This window comes from Ranitomeya imitator, chromosome 2 (genome assembly GCF_032444005.1).
Source record: "Ranitomeya imitator isolate aRanImi1 chromosome 2, aRanImi1.pri, whole genome shotgun sequence".
NCBI lineage: Eukaryota > Metazoa > Chordata > Amphibia > Anura > Dendrobatidae > Ranitomeya > Ranitomeya imitator.
The window spans coordinates 639779075-639792732 of record NC_091283.1 but is presented as its reverse complement, the minus strand read 5'-3'; the positions used below and the strand labels follow the sequence as shown (position 1 = coordinate 639792732).

General features: G+C 43.2%; 1 protein-coding gene across 1 annotated transcript in view; it reads right to left on the bottom strand.

The window, feature by feature from the left end:
* The window catches only part of LOC138665351 (zinc finger protein 585A-like), a 91769-nt gene extending 86426 nt beyond the window's left edge, over nt 1-5343 (bottom strand). Inside the window, exons 1-3 of the mRNA XM_069752750.1 lie at nt 5299-5343; nt 5168-5207; nt 5044-5087 (exon numbers count right to left, since the gene is read on the bottom strand). The gene's annotated coding sequence lies outside the window, so the exon portion shown is untranslated. The remainder of the gene's footprint in view (nt 1-5043; nt 5088-5167; nt 5208-5298) is intronic.
* Between the last annotated feature and the right edge of the window lie 8315 nt (nt 5344-13658).

Genomic DNA, 13658 nt, shown 5'->3' with positions numbered 1-13658 from the left:
TTTTTCCAGGGAAAATTTATAAACCCATTAAAAAAAATAAATAAATAGGCTTTCTATGGCCCACTATCTGAGAGAGAGAGATGGCACGCTTAGGACTGGCACACAAGCCCAAAGGCCAATATTAATCTCCCACTGATTGATTTATTGATTTTTTCAGGTAGAATTTAGAACCCAAATAAAGCAAAAAAAAAAAATGGGCTTTCTATGGCCCACTGAGTGAGTGATGATGCACACAGGAGTCAGGAGTGGCACACAAGCCCTGATGCCAATATTTTTCTCCCACTGATTGATGTAGTGATTTTTTCAGGTAGATTTTAGAACCAAAATCAAGCAAAAAAATAAATAGGCTTTCTATGGCCCACTGAGTGAGTGATGATGCACACAGGAGTCAGGAGTGGCACACAAGCCCTGAGGCCAATATTTTTCTCCCACTGATTGATGTAGTGATTTTTTCAGGTAGATTTTATAACCCAAATCAAGCAAAAAAATAAATAGGCTTTCTATGGCCCACTGAGTGAGAGATGACACAGACAGGGATGGCACTCTAGCAGAAATGTCAATCTTAATCTCCCACAAAAAAAAAAAAAAAAAACAGGGAGTGTCCTTCAATTACCATCTCCCTGCAGTAATCTCAGCCAGGTATGGCAGGCAGCAATAAGGAGTGGACTGATGCACAAATTAAATAAAAAGTGTGTACAAACCAAAAAGATAGCTGTGCAGAAAGGAAGGAACAAGAGGATTTGTGCTTTGAAAAAAGCAGTTGGTTTGCACAGCGGCGTACACACAGCAATGCAGCTATCAGGGAGCCTTCTAGGGCAGCCCAATGAGCTACAGCGCTGAGGGAAAAAAAAAAAAAAAATGTAGCTTCCACTGTCCCTGCACACCGAAGGTGGTGTTGGGCAGTGGAAATCGCTACAGCACAAGCGGTTTGGTGGTTAATGGACCCTGCCTAACGCTATCCCTGCTTCTGACGAAGCGGCAGCAACCTCTCCCTAAGCTCAGATCAGCAGCAGTAACATGGCGGTCGGCGGGAACGCCCCTTTATAGCCCCTGTGACGCCGCAGACAGCAAGCCAATCACTGCAATGCCCTTCTCTAAGATGGTGGGGACCAGAACCTATGTCATCACGCTGCCCACACTCTGCGTTTACCTTCATTGGCTGAGAAATGGCGCTTTTCGCGTCATTGAAACGCGACTTTGGCGCGAAAGTCGCGTACCGCATGGCCGACCCCGCACAGGGGTCGGATCGGGTTTCATGAAACCCGACTTTGCCAAAAGTCGGCGACTTTTGAAAATGAACGACCCGTTTCGCTCAACCCTAGTCCTGAGAATAAAGCGATGCAAAAATAATTATTTTTTCTGTAAAATAGTTTTTATCGTATAAAAGCGTCAAAACATAAAAAAATGATATAAATGAGGTATCGCTGTAATCGTACTGACCCGAAGAATAAAACTGATTTATCAATTTTACCAAACGCGGAACGGTATAAACGCCTCCCCCAATAGAAATTCATGAATAGCTGGTTTTTGGTCATTCTTCCTCACAAAAATCGGAATAAAAAGCGATCAAAAAATGTCACGTGCCCGAAAATGTTTTCAATAAAAACGTCAACTCGTCCCACAAAAAACAAGACCTCACATGACTCTGTGGACCAAAATATGGAAAAAATTATAGCTCTCAAAATGTGGTATTGCAAAAAATATTTTTTGCAATAAAAAGGGTCTTTCAGTGTGTGACGGCTGCCAATCATAAAAATCCGCTATAAAAGTAAATCAAACCCCCCTTCATCACCCCCTTAGTTAGGGAAAAATAAAAAAAATGTATTTATTTCCATTTTCCCATTAGGGCTAGGGTTAGGGTTAGGGCTAGGGTTAGGGCTAGGGTTAGGATTAGGGCTAGGGTTAGGGTTGGGGCTACAGTTAGGGTTGGGGCTAAAGTTAGGGTTAGGGTTTAGATTACATTTACAGTTGGGAATAGGGTTTGGATTAGGGTTAGGGGTGTGGTTAGGGTTACCGTTGGAATTAGGGTTAGGGGTGTGTTTAGATTAGGGTTTCAGTTATAATTGGGGGGTTTCCACTGTTTCGGCACATCAGGGTCTCTCCAAACACGACATGGCGTCCGATCTCAATTCCAGCCAATTCTGCGTTGAAAAAGTAAAACAGTGCTCCTTCCCTTCCGAGCTCTCCCATGCGCCCAAACAGGGGTTTACCCTCACATATGGGGAATCAGCGTACTCAGGACAAATTGGACAACAACTTTTGGGGTCCATTTTCTCCTGTTACCCTTGGTAAAATAAAACAAATTGGAGCTGAAGTAAATTTTTTGTGTAAAAAAGTTAAATGTTCATTTTTATTTAAACATTCCAAAAATTCCTATTAAAACACCTGAAGGGTTAATAAACTTCTTGAATGTGGTTTTGAGCACCTTGAGGGGTGCAGTTTTTAGAATGGTGTCACACTTGGGAATTTTCTATCATATAGACCCCTCAAAATGACTTCAAATGAGACGTGGTCCCTAAAAAAAAATGGTGTTGTAAAAATGAGAAATTGCTGGTCAACTTTTAACCCTTATAACTCCCTAACAAAAAAAAAATTTGGTACCAAAATTATGCTGATGTAAAGGAGACATGTGGGAAATGTTACTTATTAAGTATTTTGTGTGACATATCTCTGTGATTTAATTGCATAAAAATTCAAAGTTTGAAAATTGCGAAATTTTCAACATTTTCGCCAAATTTCCATTTTTTTTCACAAATAAATGCAGGTACTATCAAAGAAATTTTACCACTGTCATGAAGTACAATATGTCACGAGAAAACAATGTCAGAATCACCAGGATCCGTTGAAGCGTTTCGGAGTTATAACCTCATAAAGGGACAGTGGTCAGAATTGTAAAAATTGGCCTGATCATTGACGTGCAAACCACCCTTGGGGGTAAAGGGGTTAAGTTCAAAATAGGCTGGGTCATGAAGGGGTTAATGAAATCCCGTCTCCACTATGCGTGGTAACACGCATCCGGCGGCCCTGCGATTCTGGACATGCGGCGCGTCTTTTTAGATCGCAGCATGTCCGTTTACCTTGCGGCGATGCTGCGCCGCCGCAAGGTATAACACAGGGCCCTATGTGTGGGGTGCGATGATACCGGATGTGTACAGGCCGAAACGTTGAAATAGTTACCTGTGAATTGATGCATAGCATTGTTTTCTTCATCTCACTACGTATGCGGTGTTATATATTTTTCCTCCAACGGATTTAACATTATTTGAAACGTTGTTATTTGGAAACGTCATTTACCACGTGATGGGAATTTCCTAATAAACTCACAAGTAAATTGCATTGACTTCAATTGTGTGCCGGAGTTTTTCTGTCGATATTACTATTTTTCTCCTGAGCACCTTACCTAAGGGCAGTGAGCACCTCATTTTTATAGATTTATTCAATGAACACATCCGGCATCATCACGTCCCCAAAAGGGGGCGGAGCTTTGGGCGGGGCGATTTTGTCGCTCCGTCCAAACCGCCAGCCATCCTGAACGTGGACACGTACCCTTAGTCTGCTGAACCGCCGCATGACCAGCTCTACCCTCACCTAGTGTATCCTCCCCCATCCCCTGTAGACTGTGAGCCCTCGCGGGCAGGGTCCTCTCTCCTTCTGTACTTGCGTGTGCCTTGTATTGCTCATGTTTATTGTGCTTGTCTATATTTGCCCCTTTGCACATTTAGGCTGTGTGCAAACGTAGCAGATTTTTCGCCTTTTGTTCATGGTTTTTCGCTATAAAACCGTGAAAAAAACGCTCACATTAAGCATCCTATTTAATAGAATGCAATCCGCTTTTTTTGTGCACATGCTGCATTTTTTTCCTGAGCGGATTCGCATTCCAGAAAAAAACGCAGCATGTTCATTCAATTTGCGGAATCGCGGGGATTCTGCACACGTAGGAATGCATTAATCTGCTTACTTCCTGCATGGGGCTATGCCCACCATGCGGGAAGTAAGCAGATCATGTGCGGTTGGTACCCAGGGTGGAGGAGAGGAGACTCTCCTCCACGGACTGGGCACCATATAATTGTTAAAAAAAGAATTAAAATAAAAAAATCGTGATATACTCACCCTCTGATGGCCCCGGTGTCTTCCTGCCCCTCAGCGCTGCACACGGCAGCTTCCGTTCCTGTAGATGGTGTGTGAAGGACATGTGATGACGTCACAGTCTTGTGATTGGTCGCGTGACCGCTCACATGACCGCGACGTCATCGAAGGTCCTGCACACACACCATCTATAGGAACAGAAGCCGCTGAGGAGGAGATCGGCTGTTTGCGGTAGGTGAGTATAACCATTTTTTATTTTTTTTTAATTATTTTTAACATTCTATCTTTTACTATTGATGCGGCATAGGCTGCATCGATAGTAAAAAGTTGGTCAGTTTTCCAAACGATGCTACAGATCGCTTGGAAAACGCTAGCATTCTGCAAGCTAATTATGCTTGTAAAACACTAGTTTTCTGCGGGAATATGCATGCTAATTCTGCATGCGATATACCCGCGGCAGAAGGCACAGAATTGCCGCAGAAATTTCCACAGCAATTCGGCAACGTGTGCACTTAGCCTTAAAGCGCCATGGAATAAATGGCGCTATATAAATGTATAATAATAATATGGTGGGGAGGAGATTTGCCTGATCTGCTCAGGACAATAAGATATGCTACAGAGACTGATTGTGTTAGGCTACGTTCAGATTAGCGTTTCCCGACGCTGCGTCGGGAAACGCAGCGGCGACGCACGCGTCATGCGCCCCTATGTTTAACATGGGGGACGCATGCGTTTTTCTTGTTGCGTTTTCCGACACGTGCGTCGTTTTTGACGCTAGCGTCGGACGCAAGAAAATGCAACAAGTTGCATTTTTCTTGCGTCCGATTTTCGTCAAAAAACGACGCACGCGTCGCAAAACGCGTTTTGTCGTGCGTTGCGTCGCCGACGCAGCGGCGCGCAACGCTAATCTGAACATAGCCTAAAGGACTAATGTGAAGTTGCCCATCGATGTCTCACCTAATGCTCGGCTCCATTCCTGACTTATCCCAGCGTATTCCTTCCTGTGGAGACAAAGAGAAACATGATTGAGTGATACAAGGACATAAGAGCGGCAGAGCTCCGGCCCACCAGGACACATTACCTGCCCTCCAGCTCCAGAGCTTCCCCCCTCTGCACAGAACCTACAGGTAAATAACACAGACATTGGGGGTTAATCGAGGGACCGACCTAGGGGGCTGCAGCCTGCTGCGGGGTGGGTCCATGCACTCCTACCTGGTAGCCAGGGGGTCTCCATCATCGGTGCCCAGCGCTCAGTCTTCTACCTTGATGACAATAATGAAAGCTGTCAGTGAATGAGAGGCCTCCCACCTGCGGCTGCTGTGGCATTAGTGAGCCCCCATCCCTTCATTTATCTATCACCCCTTCATCACTGCATCCTACACACAAATGTGTCCCCCTTCTTCTGTCAGTGCCGGCCGCCCCTCCCCCAGCAGATACATATGAATGGCGCCTTCCTACTGCAGCCCTGAACACTAGCACTTACCGTGCAGCACCTTTCCAGAGAGCCGGAGCAGCAACTTCCGGCTGCACAAAGGCCACGCCCATTCTCCTCTTTCTTCCTGTGAATGCGTTCCACGGCATTACTTCCTGGCCTTTGCGTTCCATGTCCTTTCTTACAAGTGTGATCGTGAAAACTCCTTCCCTGGAAGCAGTGAACGGCAATCATAGGGTCCTATCGATAATGGTTCCCATATGTGCTGTTGTGCACCAATATATTACTGTGGAGCTGACGTCACTAGATTACAGGAGTGTTTCAATGTGAGACCTTTATAGACAATGCATAAGTCATAAATGTGAGATAGCTGCTGGTCTCTAGCTTATGGCTGTCATGGAGACAGTGGATCACACGTAACCCCTTCGTGGCATGGCTATTTACCGTTTTCGGTTTTTCCTTCCCTTCTCCCAGAGCCATAACTTTTTTTTTATTTTCCGTCTACATAGCTGTATAATGAGTTGCACTTTTGAACAACACCATTGATTTTACCATATAGTGTACTGTAAACAAGAAAAAATCCAAGTGGAAAAGCAAAAAAAGGGCAATTCCATAATGGTTTTTTTTTTTGCTAGGTTCACTAAATGCTAAAACTGACCTGCCATTATGATTCTCCAGGTCAGTACGAGTTCATAGACACCAGACATGTCTAGGTTATTTTTTTATCTAAGTGGTGAAAAAAAATTCCAAACTTCGCTAAAAAAAAAAACTGCACAATTTTCCGTTACCCGTAGCGTCTCCATTTATCGTGATCTTGGGTTAGGTAAGGGCCTATTTTTTGCGTGCCGAGGTGACATTTTTATTGATACCATTTTGGTGCAAATCTTTTGATCACCCGCTATTGCATTTTAATGCAATGTCGTGGCGTCCAAAAAACGTAATTCTGGCATCTTTACTTTTTTACGCCGTTTAGCGATCAAGTTAATCCTTTTTTTATTGATCTGGTGATTCTGAATGCGGTGATACCAAATATGTGTAGTTTTTTTTTTATTGTTTTAATTTGAATGGTGCGAAAGGGGGGTGATTTAAACTTTAACCCCTTTACCCCCAAGGGTGGTTTGCACGTTAATGACCAGGCCAATTTTTACAATTCTGACCACTGTCCCTTTATGAGGTTATAACTCCGAAACGCTTCAACGGATCCTGGTGATTCTGACATTGTTTTCTCGTGACATATTGTACTTCATGATAGTGGTAAAATTTCTTTGATAGTACCTGCGTTTATTTGTGAAAAAAACGGAAATTTGGCGAAAATTTTGAAAATTTCGCAATTTTCAAACTTTGAATTTTTATGCAATTAAATCACAGAGATATGTCACACAAAATACTTAATAAGTAACATTTCCCACATGTCTCCTTTACATCAGCATAATTTTGGAACCAATTTTTTTTTTGTTAGGGAGTTATAAGGGTTAAAAGTTGACCAGCAATTTCTCATTTTTACAACACCATTTTTTTTTAGGGACCACGTCTCATTTGAAGTCATTTTGAGGGGTCTATATGATAGAAAATGCCCAAGTGTGACACCATTCTAAAAACTGCACCCCTCAAGGTGCTCAAAACCACATTCAAGAAGTTTATTAACCCTTCAGGTGTTTAATAGGAATTTTTGGAATGTTTAAATAAAAATGAACATTTAACTTTTTTACACAAAAAATTTACTTCAGCTCCAATTTGTTTTATTTTACCAAGGGTAACAGGAGAAATTGGACCCAAAAAGTTGTCCAATTTGTCCTGAGTACGCTGATACCCCATATGTGGCAGTAAACCACTGTTTGGGCGCATGGGAGAGCTCGGAAGGGAAGGAGCGCTATTTGACTTTTCAATGCAAAATTGACAGGAATTGAGATGGGACGCCATGTTGCGTTTGGAGAGCCACTGATGTGCCTAAACATTGAAACCCCCCACAAGTGACACCATTTTGGAAAGTAGACCCCCTAAGGAACTTATCTGGATGTGTGGTGAGCACTTTGACCCACCAAGTGCTTCACAGAAGTTTATAATGCAGAACCGTAAAAATAAAAAATCATATTTTTTCACAAAAATTATATTTTTGCCCCCAATTTTTTATTTTTCCAAGGGTAAGAGAAGAAATTGGACCTCAAAAGTTGTTGTCCAATTTGTCCTGAGTACGCTGATACCCCATATGTGGCAGTAAACCACTGTTTGGGCGCATGGGAGAGCTCGGAAGGGAAGGAGCGCAGTTTGACTTTTCAATGCAAAATTGACAGAAATTGAGATGGGACGCCATGTTGCGTTTGGAGAGCCACTGATGTGCCTAAACATTGAAACCCCCCACAAGTGACACCATTTTGGAAAGTAGACCCCCTAAGGAACTTATCTAGAGGTGTGGTGAGCACTTTGACCCACCAAGTGCTTCACAGAAGTTTATAATGCAGAACCGTAAAAATAAAAAATCATATTTTTTCACAAAAATTATATTTTTGCCCCCAATTTTTTATTTTTCCAAGGGTAAGAGAAGAAATTGGACCTCAACAGTTGTTGTCCAATTTGTCCCGAGTACGCTGATACCCCATATGTGGCAGTAAACCACTGTTTGGGCGCATGGGAGAGCTCGGAAGGGAAGGAGCGCCGTTTGACTTTTCAATGCAAAATTGACAGGAATTGAGATGGGACGCCATGTTGCGTTTGGAGAGCCACTGATGTGCCTAAACATTGAAACCCCCCACAAGTGACACCATTTTGGAAAGTAGACCCCCTAAGGAACTTATCTGGATGTGTGGTGAGCACTTTGACCCACCAAGGGCTTCACAGAAGTTTATAATGCAGAGCCATAAAAATAAAACAAAATTTTTTTCCCACAAAAATTATTTTTTAGCCCCCAGTTTTGTATTTTCCCTAGGGTAACAGGAGAAATTGGACCCCAAAAGTTGTTGTCCAATTTGTCCTGAGTACGCTGATACCCCATATGTGGGGGGGAACCACCGTTTGGGCGCATGGGAGGGTTCGGAAGGGAAGGAGCGCCATTTGGAATGCAGACTTAGATGGAATGGTCTGCAGGCGTCACATTGCGTTTGCAGAGCCCCTAATGTACCTAAACAGTAGAAACCCCCCACAAGTGACACCATTTTGGAAAGTAGACCCCCTAAGGAACTCATCTTGATGTGTTGTGAGAGCTTTGAACCCCCAAGTATTTCACTACAGTTTATAACGCAGAGCCATGCAAATAAAAAATATTTTTTTTTCCACAAAAATTATATTTTAGCCCCCAGTTTTGTATTTTTCCAAGGTTAGCAGGAGAAATTGGACCCTAAATGTTGTTGTCCAATTTGTCCTGAGTACGCTGATACCCGATATGTGGGGGGGAACCACCGTTTGGGCGCATGGGAGGGCTCGGAAGGGAAGGAGCATCATTTGGAATGCAGACTTAGATGGATTGGTCTGCAGGCGTCACATTGCGTTTGCAGAGCCCCTAATGTACCTAAACAGTAGAAACCCCCCACAAGTGACCCCATATTGGAAACTAGACCCCTCAATGAACTTATCTAGATGTGTTGTGAGAACTTTGAACCCCCAAGTGTTTCACTACAGTTTATAACGCAGAGCCGTGAAAATAAAAAATCTTTTTGTTTTCCCACAAAAATTATTTTTTAGCCCCCAGTTTTGTATTTTCCCAAGGGTAACAGGAGAAATTGGTCCACAAAAGTTGTTGTCCAATTTGTCCTGAGTACGCTGATACCCCATATGTTGGGGTAAACCCCTGTTTGGGCACACAGGAGAGCTCGGAAGGGAAGGAGCACTGTTTTACTTTTTCAACGCAGAATTGGCTGGAATTGAGATCGGACGCCATGTCATGTTTGGAGAGCCCCTGATGTGCCGAAACAGTGGAAACCCCCCAATTATAACTGAAACCCTAATCTAAACACACCCCTAACCCTAATTCCAACGGTAACCCTAACCACACCTCTAACCCTGACACACCCCTAACCCTAATCCCAACCCTATTCCCAACTGTAAATGTAATCTAAACCCTAACCCTAACTTTAGCCCCAACCCTAACTGTAGCCCCAACCCTAACCCTAACCCTAGCCCTAACCCTAGCCCTAACCCTAGCCCTAACCCTAGCCCTAACCCTAGCCCTAACCCTAACCCTAGCCCTAACCCTAACCCTAGCCCTAACCCTAGCCCTAACCCTAACCCTAGCCCTAACCCTAACCCTAGCCCTAACCCTAGCCCTAGCCCTAACCCTAGCCCTAACCCTAGCCCTAATGGGAAAATGGAAATAAATACATTTTTTTTTATTTTTCCCTAACTAAGGGGGTGATGAAGGGGGGTTTGATTTACTTTTATAGCGAGTTTTTTAGCGGATTTTTATGATTGGCAGCCGTCACACACTGAAAGACCCTTTTTATTGCAAAAAATATTTTTTGCAATACCACATTTTGAGAGCTATAATTTTTCCATATTTTGGTCCACAGAGTCATGTGAGGTCTTGTTTTTTGCGGGACGAGTTGACGTTTTTATTGAAAACATTTTTGGGCACGTGACATTTTTTTATCGCTTTTTATTCCGATTTTTGTGAGGAAGAATGACCAAAAGCCAGCTATTCATGAATTTCTATTGGGGGAGGCGTTTATACCGTTCCGCGTTTGGTAAAATTGATAAATCAGTTTTATTCTTCGGGTCAGTACGATTACAGCGATACCTCATTTATATCATTTTTTTATGGTTTGGTGCTTTTATACGATAAAAACTATTTTACAGAAAAAATAATTATTTTTGCATCACTTTATTCTCAGGACTATAACTTTTTTATTTTTTTGCTGATGATGCTGTATGGCGGCTCTTTTTTTGCGGGACAATATGACGCTTTCAGCGGTACCATGGTTATTTATATCTGTCCTTTTGATCGCGTGTTATTCCACTTTTTGTTCGGCGGTATGATAATAAAGCGTTGTTTTTTGCCTCGTTTTTTTTTTTTTTTTCTTACGGTGTTTACTGAAGGGGTTAACTAGTGGGACAGTTTTATAGGTCGGGTCGTTACGGACGCAGCGATACTAAATATGTGTACTTTTATTGTTTTTTTTTTTATTTAGATGAAGAAATGTATTTATGGGAATAATATTTTTTTTTTTTTCATTATTTTGGAATATTTTTTTTTATTTTTTTTACACATTTGGAAAATTTTTTTTTTACTTTTTTACTTTGTCCCAGGGGGGGACATCACAGATCAGTGATCTGACAGTTTGCACAGCACTCTGTCAGATCACTGATCTGACATGCAGCGCTGCAGCCTTCACAGTGCCTGCTCTGAGCAGGCTCTGTGAAGCCACCTCCCTCCCTGCAGGACCCGGATCCGCGGCCATCTTGGATCCGGGGCTCGAGCAGGGAGGGAGGTGAGGAGACCCTCGCAGCAACGCGATCACATCGCGTTGCTGCGGGGGGCTCAGGGAAGCCCGCAGGGAGCCCCCTCCCTGCGCGGTGCTTCCCTGCACCGCCGGCACATCGCGATCATCTTTGATCGCGGTGTGCCAGGGGTTAATGTGCCGGGGGCGGTCCGTGACCGCTCCTGGCACATAGTGCCGGATGTCAGCTGCGATAAGCAGCTGACACTCGGCCGCGATCGGCCGCGCTCCCCCCGTGAGCGCGGCCGATCGGCTATGACGTACTATCCCGTCCAGGGTCAGATAAGCCCAGGGCACCTCGACGGGATAGTACGTCTAAGGTCACAGAGGGGTTAATATTTTTTTCATATTTTTAAAACAATTTTTTTTTTAATTTTGGCATGCTTCAATAGGCTTCATGGCAGACTAGAAGCTGCCATATCCCGATCGGCACTGCTACATACAGGCGATGCTCAGATCGCCCATATGTAGCAGAATTACAGACAGGGGTGGAAAGAGATGGTTTGCATAGCTCCGCCTACTGCAAAGGATTCTGGGTAAACCTGCTATTCTTTGTATTATGCTGCTTGCAAGTACTTTCCGTTTCAGGAAAGCATCCACTATGTATTTCCTTTAAGTAGAGGGCTTTTCGGTCTCTTTCGTCCCGCTACATTTAGCCCAACTTGGGTCTCTCCCTAAGGTGGCTAGCATGTATGTATAGCATTGCTATGAGCACCGACCACAGGGTGGTGCTCATAGCAATCCGGCATCAACAACCACAGAGGTCTGCAGGAGACCTCTGGTTGTTATGCCAACGCACCGATAACCCCCGATCATGTGACGGGGTCACCGATGCGCGCATTTCTGGCCAAATGTCCGGAAGCGCTTGTTAAATGCAGCTGTCAGAGTTTGACAGCGGCATTTGACTAGATAATAGGCGTGGGCGGATCGCAATTCCGCCCGCGCCTATTGTGGGCACATGCCAGCTGTTCAAAACAGCTGACATGTCCCGCCTTTGATGCGGGCTCACCGCCGGAGCCTGCTTCAAAGCAGGGGTTCTGTCATCGGACGTACTATCCCGTCCGATGGCAGAAAGAGGCAAATAGTCCCTTTTGGAGACTTGAAGCAGCGATCGCTATGCATAGCAAAAATCATAATCTATGAATGCTGGTCATGAGCCGACGTTCACAGGAGAATCACAATGACAGCCACAGGGGGCTTCTGCAGACCCACAGCTGTCATAACAATCCATCAGTGCCCACGATCACATGACAGGGGCACTGATGGCAGAATTTGTAACACTCTTCCACCCGACGCATGTTAAATGCCGTTGTCCGAGAATGACAGAGGTATATAACTGGTTAACAGCTGGTAGAGGCACATGACAGCTGATTAAATCAGCTGACAAAAATGAGATACACGTCACTTTGTGAAGAAGATGCTCGGAAACGGATACCACTCCCTAATATAGCACATAATCACACCTCGGTCCCCTATCTATAGCTCTTCTAAAAAAAAGAATCTTCCTATTACTTCACGCTGCCATTTGGGTGTTCCACATTTCAATGGCAATCTGGTAAGCACATCACCTCTTTAGTACAGCTCCTATATGTCTCATAGCTGTTTTCTTCTTAATGGCCCAAATATACGTATTTTTATGGCGTTCCACCCCCCCACCCCCCAAAAAAAAAAAAAAAAAAAAAAAAGTTCCCACCTTTTTTTTCACCTTTTATTCATTTTTTTCTAAAAAAAAAATATATATATATATATATATTTCCTTTTTTTTTCTTCATTTTTTCTCTTTTTCCAATTTTTTTCTTTTTCCTCCAAAAACCCACGTGGTGCTTTGTATGAATTAGTTGTGCATATGCGTTACAGTTGTTCGCTGTGACACTGAACTTATTACAATAAATGTAAATGCATATCTATTTTTACTAGTTCCGTATTATCTTATGACACAGTATGCTGTCCAGTAATAGTTTGTTCATTATATATTGCTACTTAATGCGACGTTGTATGGAAACTTATGTATTATGAGTCTGCCATGTGTAAGGCATATATTTGCATATTGATCCTTTTGCTTTTTTGTTTTCAATCCTAGCTTGATGAAGGTCCAATTGTAGGACCGAAACGTTATGAACTCGGGGATTGCTTGATCTAAATAAACCAAATAGCATATTTTTAGTGCCGGACTTTTTGATTTTTTTATAAATCAGCTGTCAAATCGGGGGGAAATATGCGGGCTCAGCGCCGGAGCCCACATCAAAGTCGGGGACACGACATATGACGTTAATATACGTCATATGTCGTGAACGGGTTAAAAAATAGGCGTTATTTACATTTTTATTTCCTAAAGCAATTGTTCAAATGAAAAGAATAAACTTCATAATATATCTGATTCTCTTTCGTACCTGGATTGATCTTTCTCTCTGTAAGCTGTATTTACTGTATATAGATTTTCGCAGGCCGGGTGTGATGGTGTGTGGGGTATTATTCTGTCTCTCTTCATATTTTTACTGATTTTAGGAGTATTGTCTTGTGTCTTTGTATCTTCTGTGTATTCACCTGTCTTGTCGAAAGTCTTAATTACTTTACAAAAGGTCCGATAACTGAATTAGGTCAGTTACCATCTGCAGCCTGAATGTGTCCCGTTACTGGACTGGGTCCATGTTCCTGGACTATTTTATCCTCTGTGTGGCGGATTGTTGTATGGACTTTTCGGTTTCCATGTAATA